This window comes from Sinohyriopsis cumingii, chromosome 10, assembly GCF_028554795.1.
Source record: "Sinohyriopsis cumingii isolate HCF-2022 chromosome 10, ASM2855479v2, whole genome shotgun sequence".
NCBI classification, from domain to species: domain Eukaryota; kingdom Metazoa; phylum Mollusca; class Bivalvia; order Unionida; family Unionidae; genus Sinohyriopsis; species Sinohyriopsis cumingii.
The window spans coordinates 87319030-87334588 of record NC_142970.1 but is presented as its reverse complement, the minus strand read 5'-3'; positions in this window follow the sequence as shown (position 1 = coordinate 87334588).

The following is a 15559-nucleotide window of genomic DNA, read 5'->3' as shown; positions in this document are numbered from 1 at the left end:
AAGTGTGGAAAGTACCCTTTAGCCATTTCTGTCATTCCAAACGTTTTAGGCATTCGACTCAAAGGCGTGGCCAAGTAACTCATCGAATCTTTAAACTGTACTTGTCCCACTTGCATGAAAATGATTTTGGCTCCGTTCAAAGTGACTTTAGGACGCTCGGTGCCTTGTTCCGCATAGTACCTCAAAAGAAACTGTCCATCGTATCCGGAGAAATTGTGAGCCATCACCGTGGCATGACGATGACAATCTCCGTAACGTTCGATGTCCTCTTGGCTCCACGTCTTGTCGATGGGGTCTAAGACCCACTGGGCAAAATCGGCTAACGTGTTTGGTCCCCGGAAGATTTTTTCACGTCCTCCAGGAATCTTGCTGCAGTGAGGGCAATGACTGAAGATAGGTTCTTGAATGCACTTCTCGCACGCTCGATGAGCCACGCAGAAATTAGGGATGTGAATGCCAGTCTCTTGCATGCATTCGAAATCGAAAAAGATGAAATTGCCTTTCATCTTGTGACCGTCCTCTTTCTCTGGTGGGGGTTGGTATTTTTGCACGTAACATTCGTGTTCCAAGTCCACGATGTGGTGACAAATGTGACATTTTTTCTTTCCTCGACATACGTGTGCCTTGGCATTGTTGGTAAGTATGCCTTGTCCACACGTAGGGCACAATCTCAGGAGTTGACAAGCACATTTCTTCTGTGAACCTTGTGTTTTCAAATGTTGCTGGTAACAGGCAGGGCTGACAAACGTGCGCAGACAAGTCGAACAAGGCACTGGTTCTTCGCTCAGACAGGGTGGAGAGGCCAAACATCCTGGGCATTTCAATCCACAATGCTTGTGTTGCTCTCGATTGTTATAACCATAATCACATTTCTCACAATAATAACTGTATCCCAGGAATCCGGTGATACTGGTAATGGTATCGAAATGGTCATCGTGATAATAAAAGTGAATGTATTTTCCGTCCTTAAAATCCTGGCCTCGAAACAACAGAGACCCGCGCATTTCTTGAGGGTGCACTTTCAAGGTGTAGCGTGGAGCTAGGGCATCTTGCAATTTTTGCATCTCAGGAATGCCACAGGGTGTCTTTGGACAGGCCAGCTTGTTGCAACAGGAGTTCTGCTTCGTTTCGTTGTTTGGTTCGGTTCGATTTTCGAATGTTCTCCCAGGTTCTTTTCCATTCTACCGTGTCGTTCTTGTTGGCATAGGTTCGTCCCACCACGATGGCACGGGCTAAGCACATCTGGTCTTGAGGGTTGTTAATTCGGACGAGACTCTTTTTGGTGTTGCGAAGGTCGTTCACCAGTAGGACCTTTTTGCGTCCTGTCCCTTGAGGAAGAGAGACGTGAGCCATTTTCAGTGTGGCTTTACCATCGGTGATGTCAAACTGGTCATTAGATTGTTGTACGTGTTGAATCTTGTCCATGACTTTGGAAGGGGTTAGTTCTGCGGGTCTGCTAAACTCGATCCAAACAGGGGATTTCAAACCGTCGTGATCTATGGATAGTGTCAAGCGATCGTCTTCTTTGGGTTGACATTGTCGCTTGAGTGCGGTGAGCAAAGAATCCCACATCTCGGTGATAAACCCTTCTGCTTTCTCCAAGGGTACGTCGGCCTTGAAATCTTTAAACTTCACCGTGTAGGTGTAAGCCGTGGTTCTAAATTTTCTAGAGGAACGCTTTTCCGTCTCTCGAATGGAATAGTACTTTTCAGGGTTGACTAAGGGTGGTGAACTTGGTTTAGAGGGTTCGGATTCTGGTTCACTCATGTCCTCTTCAAAATCACTGGCATGAATTTGTGCCAAGATTTCGTCCCTGGTACGAGGCGATAGATCACGTTTCTGCCTCTTACTTTCTTCTTCTTCTTTCTTCTCGAATGAATATGATCGTTTCATCTTGAGTGCAAAACGTCAAATGACTCAAGTTAAAACACCATAGACTAATTTATAGTCATGGCAAACCAGCGTATATAAAAAGGGTGTGTCTTATCCTTTCACTATTCATTTCACTCTCAAACCGAGGAGAACGATGGAAGAGACTACCCAGATGGAACGTTTCATCAGAGCTTTGCGAGGGGTCATTAGAAAATTCTCTTCAGACCAGCCTACGGACTACTCTCCTTCCTTTCGAGATAAGAGTCAGGATGCTTGCTATATCTGTCAGAAGAAAGGGCATTGGTCTTCAGAGTGTCCAGACCGTCAAAAAAGAAAAAAAAACAGGGGCTAAAAAAGACAAAAGTCAAGATACCTGTTATTATTGTAAAGAAAAAGGACATTGGTCTCCAGATTGCTCAAAAAAGAAACAAGAGGAGTCAGAAGAAAAGAAGGATTCTTCAGAAGAAGAGAGGGATTCTTCGGAAGAAGAGAGGGATTCTTCGAAAGAAGAGAGGGATTCTGCAGAGGAAGAAGAGGAAGAAAGAAGACAATTCTATTTAAAAGAAGCAAAGAAACAGGAGAAGAAAAGAAGAAGGGAAGAAAATGAGGAAAAAACAGTGAAGAAATTCAAAAAACAGAGAGACTAAACAAGGAGAAAGAAGAAGTCAATGAACTTTTAATTAAAGTGTTCTGTGGTGAATTGTGAATTGGATTGTAAAAAATGGATAAAAGAATACATGAATGATATAAGGTAAGTGTCTTTGAGTTTTGATTTTAAAATAAGAAGCTACACTCACGCACTCATACACAGACACGTACTATAAGGGTAAAATGGGTGGGGTTTATTTTTGAGTTATTAGCAAATTGAAATTGTATTTCTTTTCGAGAAATGTGGGTGGCCCTGAAAAGGGCCTTTTTATTTTGGTGTAGGGGTGAGTTTAACCAATCAACTTTAACTGCCTTAAGCCTTTGCCACGGCCAAGGCCTACTTCTGATGATTGGGTTGAAATCACTAAGGGTGGTACGACAGGCTTAGTCACAGGGTTGGAGTGTTTAGCTCGGGAAGGTCGTATTCTCTTCGGTCGTGATAAAGAAGTCTGATACATTTGTTTCAGACTTCTTAACTCCGCTAAAATGTCCAACAGTACCGTAGCCGTTTGATTTTCACCCTCTTGTTTCTTTGCTGCTACTTCTTCTTGCTGTTGCTGCTGTTGTTTTTTTCTTACCTCTTCTTGTTGCTGTTGCTGTTGCTGTAGGAGAAAAGCTTGTTCCGCTTCCTTTTGTCGTTGCATAAATTTCTCCAATTCTTCTTTCTGTCTCTAAAATTCTCCACTTGCGGTAATGAAGAAGGTAACGAAGGTTCCGGAACAAATTCTTGCGAGGTAAGAAAATCCACAAAATCCCAATGTACCTCTTCTGAAAGTAAGTCCGGGTTCCCTTGGGCAGTCTCCCCTGCTGGTGCACCCCAATGGATCGTTTTCTGAGTTTCCGTCATGTTGAATCACTGTCGCATAGATTGACTGCACACAAGCGCTAGCGAATCTATATAGACCAACTGACGTCACAGACTACTCTCTTCGGATTGGATGCGGGCTGACTGAATTTTGTAACGCGTGTTTGGATTGGTGAATGAACTCAATCCGTTTCAATCCTGCCTCTACCTATAAATAAGCGCAGTTCAGTGCATTGATTCACCTGTTCTCGTCGCTTCAAGATGTGGACCGATGTGCAATCTTCTACGCTTGTGTCTTCCATGATGTTCCGGACGGACATACCCATGTATGTCCGATCCAAGTGGACCGTTGTCCACAGGACAAACACCAGCCTGTGGATACGTAGGATCTACGTAGAAAGACAAGGATGCCTGAAAAGAGTGCTGATTTACGGACCAACAGTGAGACGTAGCCTAAGGACAAGAAGAAGACCAATGCGGTACCATTTATGTTAATGAATACATTAACATAAACCCAAAGGCCCTTTTCAGGGCCAGCCATATTTCTCGAAAAGAGATAGCCTTTCCATTGCCTACCCCTTTTTTTAAATTTAAATTTAAATTTAAATTTAAAAAAAATTAAAAAAAAAAAAAAAAAAATCCCAAAAGCCCAAACTCTATTCCCCATGTTAATTTCCCTTGTCCCTAGACAGACCCAAACTCTATGTTAAATTCCCATTGTCCCTAGAGTAACCCACGATTTTTCTCCATGTTAAATTTCCATTGTCCCTAGAGTTGCCCAGGGGTCTTTTTAATGCTAAGTCCCATTGTCCCTAGGGTGCCCCACCTTACTACTCCACTAGTTACTGCAGACAATCCACAGCCAGTTGATTTTGAACATGAAGCTAGACCAGCTGCTGCTTTTGATATTATAAAAAGTGCTAGCCTGACTTACAACTTAGGATTTGCAACACGCCGAATAATGTTGTCAGGAGATAATACAAGTTTTTCGTGCGCGATTCCACTCTGTCATATCTTCGGATTTTGCAGGGATATTAGAAAAGTCGTTTTTGGAGCTAAACACACAGTTGTGCTCGTAAGAAAAAACGACGATGATGATGCGATTTGGCGAAGAGGTATCATTCATGTCGGCAAGGTAAATATAACAAAACTATCACTGTAGACGCCGGTATTGACTCCATCAGTCACAGAAGAACCACGATTACTTTCTTTTATGAATCAAGGTGGTAAATTATTGCTATCGTGGTTTACAGTAACCACAGACGCCATCCAAAGTTCCGTCAGAGATATATTTACTTGGCATATAGCATCACAGCAGGGGGTTTCTGCGCCACGACATATTTTTATTGCGTTGCAAGATATGCGTCGGGTCGGTAATCAGGAATGGTCTCATATGATATTTGACAAACTTGACGTTACCGATGTTTCGTTGAGAATAAACGGGCAACAAGAACCGTCTGAAAACATATTATTACATTTCAACAATAACCATGTAGCACGCATATCATCGCTGGCTGACATTCTTGGCGTGTAACATAAATATAGATATTGGGACGCAAATATCCCAGTTTGATTTTACAAAATTATATCCGATTTATTACTTTTCGCTGGAGCATCTTGATTTATCCAAGCAGTCTGTTGTTGATATCCACTTCCGAGCTCGCGTAGGTGCACTGCCAGAAATCGCCCCTGTTCCGCCATTTCAGTATGGTCCTTACAGAGCAATTGCTGTTATACTCAGTGATAAGGCAATGTTACTTGAAGGTATCAGTGGCCGAATGAGAATCATTGATGCACCAGTGGAAAACATGTAGACAATTAGATCAATCGCGTTTATTATAAAAATGTCATATAGTCACGTTAATGTCACTTTGACTTCTGGTCAGGTAAAGAAATTACAATCGAAAAACGCAAAAGTATGTGTGGCGGCGATAACACTAAAAAACGATCAAATCTCTGGCGGCGGTCCAAATAGGTTATCGATGACTAAAACCCAACTAAAACATTTCAATAAAGCAAAACAAGCAAAAACCGGAGTTCAACTTGATTTCGCTCCAAAAGCTATCAAGGATATGATTAAATCAGGTGGTATATTTCCACTTCTCGCAGCAATACCAGCACTGATAGCTGCTGCTGCCCCAGCTGTCGCTAAAGCAACCGCGTTGGGAGCTGTTGGAACAGCTGCTGGAATGGCATTAAAGAAAGCCACAGGAAAAGGATACAAAAAAAAGGACGAGGTCTCAGACTTCCAGGAACTCCGCCTTCATGGTACCCAAAACGGTTTTGAAAATACCAAGTATTTCACCGATGTCAAATTTTGATTTGCTCGATGCTGCTAAACAATTAAATATAAAAAATTTCAAAGGTGTTTTTATGCGAGATCAATTACCACAACAATCGAATAATCCAGAAACTAGAATTATTAATCTCGATAATAGTGATGGTCCAGGAACTCACTGGGTTGCTTACGCGATCGATCCACGTGGAATTATCTATTTCGATTCGTATGGGTTAGCTCCGCCAGTAGAATTCCTGAAGTATGTGCAAAGTATTCCAACTCCAGTCTGGTATTCAACGCTACCCACACAAACACTGACCGATCCACCGATATGTGGTCGTGAAGTATTAAATGTTCTCGCCGCGATATCAAAATCAACCAAACCACCTCATAAAGTCGTGCACGAGTATACCGCGGGTCAATTTAAACAGTTTCCTATCAAATAATGGTTGATATTTACGGAAGATCTCTTCTCAACAGAAAAATAAAACTCACTGATATAGATTTATCAAAATATGCGACCAAAGATGAAATTGATAATCTTTTAAGCCTGACAGGGATAGACCCAGATGAGGTTGTTATTTTTCAGGATGGACACGGAAAAATAAAAACCAGCAATATCAAATGGAATGACATAGTTCGCAGGGTTCTTGGAGCTATGCCGGATAACATTCCTGTGTTTACTGACAGCGGAAAAATCAGAGATTCAAGTATATCGTTTACAACCATCAGAGATCAAATCTCAGCAAGTGTAACTAATCGCTTAAAAAATACCGGTGACACAATGACAGGTGAACTCAACATAAACGGGAATAAAATAGTAGCTGTAACAACTCCAAAATTTGACAACTATGCCGCAAACAAACTATATGTTGACAACGTAGATAATAAATTATTAACGCTGCGGGCTGAGTATGACGTTCACGTGGGTGCTTTTACAAGATTTCGCAGAAACCATCAAAAAAACCGCAGAAGAATTCTTTGGCGCTCCGCACACTGTTGACATAAAACTTTCTGATATCAAAACCAATATTGACACGATCAAACAGACACAGCAAAATATCGTAGATGGAATTCCTGAAATTGTTAATAAAACCAGTTTGATTAAATTTCCACCTGAAGTTACTCCTGGGCATTTTAATAATATAGTATACACGGTATCATCTGGATTTGTAACACGGTCTGAACAAAATAAAACTATCAAACTTACCGCAACAGTTACTGGTGTGTACAGGTTTTCTGTGTTCAGTGCTGCAAAAATTGAGATATTTACAGCAACATATCGTTGGAGGCATTCCACTGACAGGTTTTCCGGGGTTGTGAATGTTATATTAAACAAGGGAGATGAAGAAGAATTTATGCTGGAAGTAGACGATAAGACATTAAACGCAACATCTTGCTGGTGGTGTTTGGAATTCGTAGCTGAAACACCTGAATTGTTTACTGGGTAAGATAATAAATGACATCCTTAACAGCATCAACGACAACATTAGATGCGCAACAATATAGATACGATCAAGTGCGTGAATGGCAATCAGAGTTAAAAACTCTCATCGACAAATACAACCTAAAAGTAAAAAAATATAAACCACGAGCAGTCATCGTTGATGTGTTAGTATACTCAGTATCCGCGTTAGTTGCATCTACCGGAGTAGTATTATCAGCACTAACACCAGTAACTGTTGTAGTAACAATTGTCTCTTCATCAACTGCCATCGCCGGGGTTTTTAATATAATCGCGAAAAAATTATCCTCGTGCACGAGCAGAAAATACCACGATTATGTCATGCACCTAAACACAGCCACATCCGCATACTCAAAATTATCGTCGTTGATATCATCAAGCATCGATGATACAACAATATCAGATTCCGAATTCGCATTAATGGTTAAGATATACGGAGACTGCACTCGCTATTTAAAAACAACCAAGATAGATAATGACGGAATTACTTCATCGAGCTCTGCTCGACATAGTCGAAAATACAACCCCGAGAAGAATTTCGATGATAACGGTAACTTCGACTAACCCTGAATTTAGTATTAATTTTCCAACTGCGATCCCCGTAAAAGAAATCGCACTAGCACAATTACGAGTATATCACAGTTGGCCCAATATCAGATCAAAACCGTTCGGTGGATTACCAGCGAATAATTCGTTCGTGTTTACAGATTAAAAAAAACCGATGGTACTCCCGACTGGGATGTCTTTGGGATACCAACTGGGTCTTATCAAATCGAAGAAATCGATAAGGAATTACAGCGGCGAATAAAAAATATCACAGGAAAAGAATCCAAAATTAAAATAAATATTCATGAACCAACCCTGTCTTCTGCGATTGTATCATGGCATTTTATTTATGGAATAATTGCTGGAGGAGGAGGAAGTATATCCCAGACTATTCACCTATCTGAAATCATTAAGTATTTTAAATAAATTAATCAATTACATAAAACACAGCTACAACGACTACGGCAAAATTTCCAAGAACATCTTTTTGATATAACTTTACGCAGCGAAATCATTAAACACACTGAAATACTAAATTAGCTCGTATCCGACATGGAATATATCAACCAACGAGTAATTCAGGCAACAATTAATCATGTTGACAACATAAATAAATATAAACAACGATTTTTGGAAGCATACTCACTGACAGAAGCTACACTACCGAATTTTAAATTTCCCGGGTATAACGTAGACGAATTAAAAAAAAATCCGTCAGTGATGTCATTGATGAGTTCTTTCCTGACATACTCGCTGCGTGGAGAAAAACACTACCACCAGCAACTATTCTCCGGCACAACAATGACCCCGAAGGGACAGGCCGGCTTGTATCCCCGGGCATCGTAAATATAACCGAAGTGGTCGCGGTCAATCTTGTGTGTGATGTCATCGATGGCAGCTACAGCACAGACACCACAATATCAAATCAAGCCCAGCAAGGATTTGTTCTTTATTCATTTACCCCGAAAGACCCGCCTGGATATCAGATTGTGCAAGAGCCGGTCAATCAGGTTTATCTGCGGTGTTATAATCCACTATTATCAAGAATAAATTTCAAACTAACAAACCAGTCTGATCACCTTCTTGACTTAAAAAATCATGAAAATCGTCCGATTTTGCTACGCGGAAGGGTAATATGCCTATCAAAATCATGAAAATTGTCCATTTTACTCATTCCGTAGGGCAATTACCCCAGCATGGTCATGGAAATTGTCCATTTTACTCATTCCGAAAGGCAATTACCCCAGCATGGTCATGGAAATTGTCCATTTTACTCATTCCGAAAGGCAATTACCCCAGCATGGTCATGAAAAATCAACAATTTTCCATAAAGAATAAAATTTCTTATAATAAAAAAAAACTTTGATCATGCTGATTATAAGAAATTTATTTTTTACTGAAAAATTGTCAAATTTCTCAATTCTGCAGGGTAAAATACCAATCAAAATCATGAAAATTGTCCAATTTCTCAATTCTGCAGGGTAAAATGCCTATCAAAATCATGAAAATTGTCCAATTTCTCAATTCTGCAGGGTAAAATACTGACAATCAAACGCGGAAGTGATAATAGACTGCCGCTAGTGTGGATGTAATTAAAAATGGCCCCATGCAGTTCTGCCCGCCGCTGGATAATACACCTTTACAGGTGTTGTGCAGTCACCTGAAACATTTACCTGGATTGACAATCGCAAGGTGAAAATAGACTGCTGCTACAATTGGCTGTGTAAAAAAGATATATATATATACAGCTAGATTTACAGGTAATGACCTTGACTTGGGATAACTGCGTCATTGACTTTTACACAGCCGCTGCAGAGTTGTCTCCGTTATCTGCATCTACATAACGAAATGAAATCCAGCTATCAAACCGGTATGAAAATGCTGATTTGATTATATTTTCTGCAACAAATTTAACCGAATGCGGTTGAATACTGAAATATTTGCTAGCCGCGTTCTTTGACTTAAATATTTTTTCTTCACCAGTGCTCATATTGAAAGATCTGACAACCCTGGGAATTTTTACAAATTTATCAGCACCCCCTCTTGCAGAATTTTTGCTCTGTGAGATGGCTTGTAGATTTTGAAGAGAGTTATTAAGTTTATTATTATCTATGTGATCGATTACAAGACCGTCTTTAATTTCTCCACTAAATACCTCAAACACAAAACGATGACAGAAATAACTTTTTTCCCCAGCAACAGTAAATCTAAGATATCCAAATTTATTAACAAAACCAACTTTTCTTTTCGACCTGCAATTGTACCATCGCGTGACGCTTCGTAATTCTTGATGATAGGGTGTCGGACAAATTCTTGGGTCATTATAATAATGCCATTTGTCTAATTTATATTTGTCTGAAAACTTAGTTATATAATCGCGCTCTCATCTCAATATATCATTTTTATTTTTTTTGTTATAATATCGCTTAAGTTCGCGGTATCGTTTACCCCCACAATTTGTGCATAATTGTGTTTTACCTCTGACCCCAATACCATATTTCAGACACGGTATTGGTCCTGAACACCCTCTTCGGATACTTGGAGATATTCTCCGCAGAATTCTGTTTTGCATGATTTGTTACAGACAGTCACAGACCCCACTGTGAGCCACCTGCAATGGTTCATTATATATAATATTTCTTATTTAAATGTTTGCCTTAAATATAATAATGGAGGAGTTTGAGAGATTATCTGCAATCAAACTCAGAAAGGCTTCTAGATTTGATCTTGACAGACTAACCCCTAATTCGCGAAGACGAGCCTTAACTGGTCTGTTTGATATTATCAGAGATGCCAAAGACGAATTTCGTAATGATGGAGCATCTCATGTGTGGTCCACATTCAAAATTATACCCGATACTGATGAAATCATTGATGCTATAATGAATGATGCACAAGCGAAAACAATCATCGATTACCTTGATATTCATCAAGGCAATCAGAAATATTTTTTCAGAATAAAGTTTATTGTGCGCTCGGATGATGATACCTGGATTATTCGTGACAAACGTGACCCTGTCCTTGCTGATGGAAAAAACGCTTTGTTAAGTAAAGATTCCAAACCAGGAATGCTGACTGGAATTGACAAACCATATTACGTTCGAGCGTATCCTGTAACAGCGGTCATTTATGGAATTTATCCGATAAAAAAACCCAACATAAATAAACTTACTCCAATGAGATTTTCATCCTTGACTTTGTCAAAGCTGAATTGCGTGGCCGAGCGAGTAATAGAATATTTTAAAAATGCGAAGCGTGGAAACGGTTTTAACTGATCTGAGACGTGAAAAAATAAACAAATAGGCTGAGTCGGTTAAGGATACAGGAGCGTCAATAAACGATGTTGCCAAGTTAGAAAAAACATTAAGATTTCCCATAACCGTAACAACGATAACAGGGGAAGTATTATACAAATCAAAATATAATCGAAATGGAACGCCAATTGAAATTATTGACCATAACTCTCATGCTTGGAGCTCCGCAGTCACAATATTTCCACGAAATCGTGTTGTGAGATATTACTCGTCAGAGAATTTTTGGTGGAGTGGAATATATGATGCTATTAGCCAAATAAGCAAAAACGACCCTGTATCAGTGTGGTTGTTTAAAAATTCCGAAGAAGGTGAGTACGATCAATTTGTAAGACCTAACGGCGAATTATATCGTAAAGAATCTCTCCACGAAGAAATGAGAAAACTCGCACAGAAATATTCAGAAAATACTGAGCAGTTATTAACTAATTGTTTTACAATCCCGTCGATTGCTGCCCATGCCGCGATAGAGAAAAATTCATGGAGACCAACACACGCTGAGTTTCTTGAAGATATCCAGGATAGCTGTATCGAATACGGACACGGCGGTTTGTGGAACACCGAGTATAATACCAGCGAGATGATTTCCGTAGACATGATCGTGTGTTATCCTGGAAGTTTTCTTGGGATGGGTGAGTGTGCAGGATATTTTGAGAAGTTTGGTCATCCTTGTCATGAGATGGTAAGAGTATCAGTTAATGGTCCATTACCTGATTTTGATTTGACAGGATTTGCTTGTGTAACGTCGTTTGAATTTACTATGAATTTTCATCCGATTTGTTATGTTTGGTTTGGCAGACATTTTTCGGAGATACGTTGGGCACCAATAGTGTTATTACGATATATGCTTGACAGTAAAATACTGATATCGTTGACGGTCAGTGAAGCAATTATATCGTACCGAAAACAGTCTTCGGTTTGGTTATCAACACCGGAGCGTATCAGTCTCGAAGAATGTGCACGAGAATATCCAGATTTGTCCACGAATGTCATTGTTAATATTTTTAAGATTAAACTCAACGACAGTGAAAAAACAGCAAAAGATCTCGGTAGAAGAATAATCGGTAAATTTACTCAAGGTGGTGCATACGATCATAAACGACATCACTCACGATTGATTATGGATGATGCTGAATTGGATTTTATAATTAATGATACCACTGCGAGAGATATACTTTGTAATCGGGTAGATGTTTACTTGTTTGACGGAACAAAATTAGGTACAATTGTTAGTTACATCGAAGGAGAATCACCTCAATACACTCATTTAAGATCTTCGATGCTCGCTTATGTTTCTATAAATTTACTATCGATGTTAAATAGATTTCCTGACACTGCAGTTAGATTTGCTACGGATTCATTTTATATCAATAAAAAATATTCAGAATTACTGACTCGTTTCACAAGCAATGATGAAACATGGAGTTCATGGAGAATAAAAAAGAAATGCTACATTACTATTGTGACTCCGCAGATGTTAAGATTAAAGATAGTTATTGTAAATCAGAATTATCAGAAATGTCTAATGCACCATCTGTGTACGATCCAGTATCCAGACACAAAACCGTTTATTTGAACGGGGCTGTGTGTGGGGGGGGGGGGCTGGTAAAACAACTTGAGTAATCGAATTATTTCGTGGAAAATCTTCAGATATGATTGTACTAACACCAACACACAGACTCGCCAGGGAGATGAAACAACGAGGAGTTAATTCTAGTACTTATCACAGCTTTTTCAAATACAGCGGTGGTGTGTGGACTACAGATCGAATGGGAGAGAAATGTATTCCAAAAATTATTATCTGGGATGAAATATGTACGGTACCGTTAGAAACATTAAAAACATTTCTCGATTGGTTGTTATTGAAAAATACAGCTGTGATAATGTGCGGCGATCACGGTCAGCCACCTCCGTCTGTTGGACCATCTCCTCACGATTGGTTGAAGAATTTTGTTGATTATTACGAAGTAGTGACTGATGATCATAGATCTCTCGATGCAGCGTTAAAGGAATTTAAAACATTAATCAGACTACAACCGAATAAAATTCAGTGTGAAATTATGCGCGAGGTAATTTTAGAAACTTCTTTGAGCGACGTTTGGAAAACGTGGAAACCAAACGATTTGATAGTAGCAAGTAGAAAGATAGTCAGAGACACACTTCAACGGCAGTTATTTCAATTACACAAAGAGAAATTTCCAACACTGCCAATGAGAAATCTACTATTGATCACATGCGTTTGGGATATCTGATATTAGACTAATTTAGTCCCGAGATCTTCCTTTTAATCACTACTAACCAGAGAATAAACGTCCGAATCAATGGAGTTTAGCAGCTCATTCAAAAACACAATAGATATAAATATTTTAAAAATATCTTCAAAACCGCTTCCACTCTTAGAATAATTGATGATGCCAGCTTCATAAATTCCTTAAGAAAATATAAAGGTTTCATCCATTATGTATCGAGACGGGTATTAATGTAGGATTCAAAAGGCATTAAAGGAAATGTGTAAATAATGAGGTCAAAAATGAATAACATTTTTGTTTCTTAATCAGCTCAGCAGCAGAGAGGCGAACAACATCTGACTCACTCGTTATTCGCAAAACAAGCTTTCCTGGAAATCACAAAGAAATCGTAAACAAAAGGATTGCAAACTGATTGCCAAGTATGAGGCTTCACCCTCTCTGAATCCATCAATTGAAAATTGTTATATCGATAATGGTTCATCCGGAATCTTATACTGCCCGGAAACAATTAAGAAATTTCTCCCTGTGAGAGTTTCTTTAAGAGAAAACCTACAAACTCGACAGCAAGCACAAGCTGAATTAATAGAATGTACAGAGCAGTTATTTAAACCCGTCACAAAAGTTACTGAAAGAGTTGCAACAGCTACTGAAGGTCTTCTTCCATCAGTCAAACAAACCGCTGAACAAATTGCAAAGATAGCTGCAGCTCAGCCTCAACTTCAAGGTGAAGAAACAACTGAAAGTGCTGTTGGTGAAAAACCGAAAAAAGAAAAAGGAGGAATTAATTTTAGAAAAAAAAAATACTGAAAAAGGTATACAAGAAATTCGAAGATATAAATTGAAAACTTCACAGGATAAAGCCAAGTTGGGTGTGTTTGCTGCCGAACATTTTCCTCTCAGAGATCGATTTCTAAAACCTGAATACGTTTAAAAAAAAAGTAGATAGTGGTACATGGAATGACTGGGTGTTTAAAATATATCAAAATGTTGATTATGTAAACAAAGAAAATATTGATTATAAAATTTATTCAGAAGGAACAAAAAGTCATAATAAAACACTAAAAGAACAAAGAGAGCAAGAAAGGGAACAAAAACAAAAACAAAGGGAACAAAAACGAGAACAAAAACAAAAGGAAAGGGAACAAAAACGACGACAAAAAACTTCCCAGCAAGAGCCTTCCTATCAACTTCCTCCTCCACTGCAACAAACGGAAACAGATGAAGACTTCTATAAACTATATGGAGAACCTACAGAAGAAGAATTTTACGATGAGCCTGGTGCTACTGGTAATGGTTTGGGAAGTGGTCTTGTTTGTCCTAACAATATTCTTTCTGACATATCACGATTAGAAGTTCTCATAGGAGGAAAACGAGCTGGAAATAACTCACCAGAAATAATTAATGAAGCAGCTGATATTTGTCAACGATTATTTCAAGGTGTCATCATGGATATTGGCGTTTATCGAGAACTTATCAATGAACTCGTTGATGACTATCACAGTGATTAGTTATATAGATAACAAATAAGATGATCATACATCAACGACATCGCGGACCTGTAACGGTCAGAATAATGAATTCACAATTGCCTATCTATCAAGCAACTTACGATGATGGTCTTGGTAACGTTATTCAAGGGTTATTTACAAGAATGGCCCCAAAAATAGCTCCAATTGCAAAACAATTATCAATGAAAGCTATTAGTGTTATTGGTGAAAAAAGCTCCTGGTGCTATTGGTAATGTTGCTGGTAAGGCCTTTACTGCTATCAAAGATAGACTAGCACGATTAATACGACGAAAACCACCACCAGTAAAATTACCCAGTACGGAAATCATCACTTCGGATGTCAGTAAAGTAATAAATCAAGCCTCAAATCAAATACTAGCAGCCTTGATGATATTACTGCAAATTTAATAGCAGGAAGTGGACTTCGTGCTCGCCTGATAAAGTCAACGCGGCGTTGATTTAAACCGAAAGTATATAATAAAATGTTTAAACGAATATCCGATCCAGCACTTGACATGGATGTGCCGGTCCTCAAATATGAATCAAAACGTGATTATCAAATTTTATTCCTATGACGCAAGACACCCAAATCAACGCGGCCGCATCGAACTTCAAATTCAGGATACAAGTAAATATTTCTTGCCCGCTGCGTTGTTTATTGAAGTAGAAGGTGAACTTGTAATGAATGTTGCGGCTAATACGCCATATGATGTCAATTTGCGAGTTGGTTTCGTTAAGAACGGGATTATGGCATTGTTTGATAGTACTACATATATGATTGATGGAAAAAATATTGAATCAATTCAGTAGGATGTCGATATGGCTACAACAATAATTGGTCTATATTCTGATGATTATACAAGATCATCAGGCTCAT